The sequence below is a fragment of the Eriocheir sinensis genome, chromosome 39 (assembly GCF_024679095.1).
Source record: "Eriocheir sinensis breed Jianghai 21 chromosome 39, ASM2467909v1, whole genome shotgun sequence".
NCBI classification, from domain to species: domain Eukaryota; kingdom Metazoa; phylum Arthropoda; class Malacostraca; order Decapoda; family Varunidae; genus Eriocheir; species Eriocheir sinensis.
In genome coordinates this window covers 3,423,298-3,430,243 of record NC_066547.1, presented here as the reverse complement: position 1 = coordinate 3,430,243, position 6,946 = coordinate 3,423,298, and the positions used below count along the sequence as shown (strand labels likewise).

Here is a 6,946-nt window from a genome sequence, read left to right as displayed (position 1 = left end):
AGGGCAGAGGTCCCGCGGGATTGTCTGCTCCTCTCACGGGCTCACTGGTTCCCCGCCTCGCCCCCCGTCCCCCTCGTCCTCCGTCCATGGGCTGCGGCGGTTCCTATTCACGGCCGACAAATGGAAATCAATTCTTCTTCAGGTGTTCTCAATCGTATCAAGTGGATCTGATTTATGACTTGAATTGTTGTGCTTAAAAAGAATTGTATTTGTATAATAAACATATTCAGTCACCGCGATAAATGATAAGCCTAAACACTGTGTAGTCATAGCCCGGCTAGCTCAGTCGGTAGAGCACGAGACTTTTAATCTCGGGGTCGTGGGTTCGAGCCCCACGTTGGGCGTTGTTACTTTTTTTCTCGCAAGTTATCTCCATTAAACTCTGCCTATCTCAGTCTGTTCGTTGATTCGTGTGTGTGTGTGTGTGTTAGATAGACCACACCAAAATGGATGCAAGTTGGCAACGCCCCATTGCGCCGGTAGGCTTTCTTGAAGGCAGTCAGGTGGTCGGCCCAGCCCGTTAGTTGTATACGGGCAAGTGTTTATTTATAGAGGCGCCGGTTTTGCTTGGCTCATGCTGTCTCCTGAAGCTACACTTGGTCCTCTTGAACGAGTTTCGCTGATGCCAGTGTTGATAGATGACCATCAAAACATGTTACTTGTCTGTAACGTACGTGCACACAAAGATACCGTTGATTAATGTGTTTATTATTTTCTAGTAGCACACGGGTATATAATTAATTCACAATGCATATGCCGGGACCGTTTCGTGACCAGCAAGACGAATACGTGAGCAGACAATGGACTGCAACACGTGCCATGAATATTTTGCGGCAGGAGTTGGGTCCAAGTTGAACAACAGTGTTGGCTCGCGAAACTGTGGGAAAAGTTTGCCGGCAAGCACCACTTACAACACCGAGCAAACACAAGCGTCGGGAATTGAGTTAGGGAGGAAAGTTACCTCTGCATTTATGGCCGGCGGGTAAAATGAAAAATGAAATTGCCTCCCTCTTCAAGTAGGGTCTGGACCGCCTCTGTTGCTCCTGCTGCTGTTGCTGGTGTTGCTGCTCCTGTTTTGTGTTCTCATCTACGTGTGTTGCTAGTCCTCCTCCTCCTGACGTTTAGAAAGTTTAATGGCGCGGTGACTAGCACGAGAACAACTTTAACAACAAGAACAACAACAACAACAGTCATCTAGGTACCTAAGGACGGCTAGAAGGCAACACACACACACACACACACACACACACGCACACACACACAGGCACAGGTACAGAACACGTTTCCTAGCTTCTCTGTTTCCCCCTTTCCTCCTCCTTATCCTCCTCCTAGACGCCGCTTCAGCAAGATAAACCTCGTTAAAGGGTGCTTGATTAGACCCGGGCGTGTTTGCTCCTCCCGAAATTTACTGGAGATTACGAGCGGGCGAAAATAAGGTTAATGTTTGGCTAACGTATTTTGTGCATGAATCCTCAAACTTACGCGCCACTATCTCCAGGTGAGGTAGGTGTGTGGGTCATGCAGGTAAATAGGCGCAGGTGAGATTTAGGCAAAGGTGAGGATTATGCTTAGCTCTTTTGATGTTCTTTCTACTTACGAGGTCATTGTTTGGAGTGTTCCCGCCATTATATAAACAACGAACGCTCTCGGCCTCTCTTTTTAAGGCGTCCAGAGCTCCTCCTGAATGCCATAATGGGCCTCTTAGACTTCCTGGGAAACTCGAAGCGATGTAAAGTCTTCTAAAGAGGAAGGAAAATGTTCTCATAATAGTACATCTTAATCTAGATGTGTATTTTTCGCTTCCATTCTGCGTCGTGAAAAGAATATGTTGGTGTATAAAGTTTTCAATAGGGAGGAAATGTACTTATATCAACACTCTTATTTATTCAGGCATTTTATTCTCGTTTCCATCCTTCCTCTTTAGGGGAAAAAAAGGTTGGTTTGTGGTTTATGATAATGTGATTCTCGTTTCTAGGCTTTGGTTGAATATTTCCTGCATTTTCTAATCGTTTAGTTTCCTGTTTATTCCTTCTAATTAAATTCATGTCATTATAAACTTAACTTTCTACTTTATTTATCACTTTATTGTCTTTTGTTTACTGATCTCTTCTCCACCTTTCTCCACTTCATTGATTTCTCTCCACTTTTTACTATACTCCCCTTCGTCCACACTCCTGTTTGTCCCTCTTCTTCAAATCATGCTTCTTTAAACTTGCGTCTCTTACATTTTACCCTCTCGATTCCTGCTCCTCCTTACCGTACTTTCCTGTTTCCTCATCTCCCTTCCCCTCCCTCTCTCCCAACCCACCCTCATTCATACCTTTCCACGTGTGACTCCTACTCCTCCTTACCTTATCTTCCTTTCTGCTTTCTTTTTATCTTTTCTTATTATTTCCTCATCTCGACCAGTTCATTTCTTCATACAAACAATTCTTCTTTCCTCCACATTTTATCCTTCAATATTACCTTCAACCCTCCTCCTTATCACTCTTCGCCTCCTTCTCCTCCCCCTCCACATCCTCATCTTTGGGTCAGTGTAGGTTACTAGGGTCCAGGGATGTTAAGCGACGAGAGGAGTAACTAGACGAGAGCAGGAGGGAGGAGGAGAAGGAGGAGGAGGAGGAGGAGGAGGAGGAGGAGAAGGAGGAGGAGGGGGGGATGAATTAGGAAGTCGAAGCATTGCAAAGTTGAGTCATTGGGAAGTAGATGGGGATGAGTAAAGCCGAGTAGGAATGAGAGGAATGATGGAACGAGGTCATCAGTAAGTAAATCTGTTGAGAGTTGAAGAATTTTGGTTCTATTTGCAGATTGAGTAGTTTTTGGGGATGTTTAAGAGAAGGAAGGATGCAGGGAATGAGGAGAAATATAAAGGAGAAAAAAAGAGAAGGGGAGAAAGAGGATCGAGACAGCAGATGAGGAGAGAGATCAAGAAAGAGGAGAAAGAAGAGGCGTTGGGAAAACAAGTAAAAGTAGAAGAACAAGACCAAGAATAACAGTAAGAAAAATAAGAATAAATAAAAAAGTAAAGATCGGGGCTACAAGAAGGAAATGAAAAAAGAAGAATGATACGAAGAAAAAGAAGAAAAAAAACGAAGAAAAGAAATACACATAGTAAGAAGGAAGGATGCATGAAAGGAGGGAAATAAAAAGGAGAAAAGAGAGGAAGGGGAGAAAGAGGATCGAGACAGCAGATGAGGAGAGAGATCAAGAAAGAAGAGAAAGAGCAGGTGGAGAGAAAATAAAAGGAAAAGCAGAACAAGACCAACAGTAAGAAAAACAACAAAAAAAAATAGGTAATGAAAATGACTAAAATAAGAAAATAAAAACTGGCACGAAGAAGAATAGGAAGAAAGGAAGATAAAAGAAAGACACATGCAATAAGAAAGAAGGAAAAGTGATGAGCAAGAGGAGGAGGGACGAGGAGGGAGAGGAGGAGGAGGAAGAGCAGGAAGGCTTGTAATATTTTTCTTTCTATTTTTCATTCAAGGCAGAACGTTAGCGGGCGTGGCAGGAAGGGGCGAGGGAGGGAGGGATGATAGAGTTAGTGTAATATATTCTCATTGTATTATACACGAGAGGCTGACCACTACCCCCCCACCACTACCCCCCCACCACTACCCTCACCACCACCACCACTTCCAAAATGTAGGAAAATTGTGTTGGAATTCAAGTTAAAAAAAAGTCGTAGTTCCCTTTTGCAAATCAGTAGTGTGTGTGCGTGTGTGTGTGTGTGTGTGTGGGTAGGTGGGTGGGTGTTTTGTCATGAATGTATCGTCGAAATAAATCCCCGTTTTTTTTTTTCACAATAGAATAACGAATGTCACACACACAAAAAAAAAAAAAAAAAAAAAAAAACTGAATCATCAACAACAAAGCAGATCAAACAAACAAGGAAATAAACAAATAGACAAACAAACTCACTAACTAACTCGCCAATTAAAAAAAAACAATCGAAAACTGTTCATAATAGGTTCATCCGGATCACACACGCCCACCACACACACACACACACACACACACACACACACACACACACACACACACACACACACACACACACACACACACACACACACACACACACACGCACCTTTTCCTTTTACCTCCCCCCCAAAAAAAAAAAAAAAAAATCCCGTCCTCCCCAAAAAAATCAGATTAAGCACAATGTTTTCATCACACACACACACACACACACACACACACACACACACACACACACACACACACACACACACACACACACTAGACCCGGCAGATGCTATTTACGATAAGGGCTTTTAGCTGCCCCTTCGTCCGCCCTCCTGCCCTAACAATCACCTATTTTTCGACCCCTTAACTGCCTCATCAAGTCCCCCGTCGCCAGCTGCTCCCCCCCCCCTCAAGCGGCGCCGACCCCCCTTCTCCCCCTTTTTCCCCTCTCCCCCTTCCCTTCGTTCCTCCCCTTCCCCACTCTCTCCCCTCCCAGCCTCCCTTTCATCTCCTCTCAGCACTCACCATAAAATCAGTTTTTCATGACTATATTTTCTCTCCTTCACTTTTATCCGCTCTCTCTCTCTCTCTCTCTCTCTCTCTCTCTCGTAATGTTTGTTGCTGTTTCCCTAATCCCTCCTTTTTCCCTCCCACTCGTCCCTCCTCATCTCTCTCTCTCTCTCTCTCTCTCTCTCTCTCTTATCCTCTTGTATCCTTTCACCTATATATGTTTTCTCACTTTTCCTCCCCGGTTTTCCTCCTTCACTCCTCCTCCTCGTGTTTGTTTTCCTTCTCTCTATCCCTCCTGAATATCGCTAACTTATTTATCTCCCTCTTTTATTGTTTTCCTTTTCATTTCATCTCTCATATTCTCATTCCGCTTGTTTTCCTACTCCCCTCCTTCTCTTTTTGATTATATTTCTTTCCCCTTTTTGTTTAATTTCCTTTTTTTTCCTTGATTTCTTCCTTTTTCTAGTTGTTCAATTTCCTGTTTATTCCTTTTAATTAAATTCATGTCTTTATAATCTTAACTTTTTGCTTTATTGATATCTCCACTTTTTACTATACTCCCCTTCGTCCACATTCCTGTTTGTCCCTCTACTTCAAATCATGTCTATATAAACTTGCGTCATACTTCATTCATTACTTCACTACTTACTCCATTTCAAACTCTTCTATATTTTTACTAATCTTTCCTTCCACCATTTTCCACTCCATTGATTCTTCTCCACTCGCCGCCATATTCCCCTTCCATGCTTTCCCTTCCCCTACTCCCTATCTGCTATCTCCCCTCCTGCCTACCTAGCGGCTCCCTCCCCTTGATTTTCCCTACGTGGCGGAATTTTTTCAATATCCTCCCCGCTCGTAAAGCAGTTCTGCAGATTACCTCGTGGCCGTCACTCCCCACGCGCTGGGAGCTGAGGGGAGGGAAGGCAGGGGGGAGGAAAGGGGAAGGGTAGGAAATGAAGGGGAGAGAAAGTAGAGATAAAGGGAGAGGGAGGGGTGGGAATGAAGGAAGAGAAGGTAGAAAGAAGGGGAAGGGGAGAGGATGTGAGGGGAAGAAGATAGAAAGGGAGGAAAAGGGAAGGGGTGATACTGAAGGGAGGGAATGGTAAGGGTTGGAAAGAAAGGGAGAGAATGTAGAGGGAAGGCAAGGGGAAGGGAAGGAGTGGACACGTGGGAGAGAAGGGAGAGGGAAGGGAGAGGGCAGGGTATGGAAATGGGACTGTGGAGAGCTAGGGGAAGGCGATGGAAAAGGGGAGAGAGGTAGACAGGTGGTTGGGTACAGGAAAAATGTAAAGTGAGGTATGAGGAAGGTAGTAGAGAGGAGGAACTGGAGGGAGAAGATTGGAAGAAGATGGAGAAAGGTGTGAAGAGGGTGATGGACGGGTGGCAAGGCACGGAAAAGGTAAGAAATGGGAAGAGGAAGGTAGTAGAAAGGCTGAATAGGAAAAAGCAGATTGAGAGAAGAGTGGGAAAGATGGGAGAAGGCAATGACAAGGAGAATGAGAGGAAGAAAATTGAGTGAATGAGGGAAAGGGTGTAAGAAAGTATTGATAAAGAGGAATGGGAGGAAGAAGAATAAAGGAAGGTGGGGAAATGTAGGGGAAGGTAGTGGAAGGGAGGAATCAGAGGAAGAAGGTTGAGGAAAGGTAGATAAAGGTAAGGGGATGACGGAGAGGTGGCAGGGTACGCGGACGATTAGGTAAGGTAAGGTAAGGTAAGAGAAAGGATATGAAAAGGAGGAATTTGAGATAGAAAACTGAGGGAAGGTTGGGAGAAGTAGGAAGAGGTTGAAGGAAAGTTGACAGGGTACAGGGCAGGCAAGGTAAGGGTTGTGTGATGGAGTACCTCGCACCTGCAGTCACCTGTCGCGTCGGTCTGTGTCTGTGTCGCGTGCGGGACCTTCACACGTCTTCATCAGCACCAACCGCGCCGCCGTCAGATCAATCGGGGGTTGCGTCACGTCTTGAATTGTCTCCTGCTCCTCCGCCTCCTCCTCCTCCTCCTGTCCTTCACCTTGACGTCTTACTCCTCTATTCTTCCCAGGGTCTTCATTTTGCTACTGTTTATCATTTGACTCAAGTTTTTTCTTCCTTGCGTAAAGGGAGAGGGAAGGGAAGGAAACATATCATCCCATTGCTTCCATCTTCCTTCCTCAATATCCGTGTCCAACATACTGGGAAAGAATAAGAAAGAGTATAGAAGGAATGGAAGGAAAGACACTACCCATTTCCATCCCCCTTCCCCTATACCTGTGTCCACGACGTTACCTGGACCCGCGAAGGTGTGCCGCGTGTTCCCGGGCCCATGCAGCATTGTCGTGTATTGATGGAGAGTGTCTGTCCGGCGCCTCTGAGGGATGGTGTACTTGAAAGAGCCATCAATATCCCGGCCATACGGAATAATGGGGAGGGAGCGAGGAGACGAGGGAGGGAAGGATGTGAATGGAGGAGATGGATGGAGGGAAAAAGTG

At 45.2% G+C, this 6,946-nt stretch overlaps 1 non-coding gene across 1 annotated transcript; it reads left to right on the top strand.

Annotated features, from left to right (window-relative positions):
* The first annotated feature begins 271 nt into the window (after positions 1-271).
* Positions 272-344, top strand: Trnak-uuu (transfer RNA lysine (anticodon UUU)). The gene has a single exon. It is a non-coding gene; the product is annotated as a tRNA-Lys (tRNA).
* The last annotated feature ends 6,602 nt before the right edge of the window (positions 345-6,946 follow it).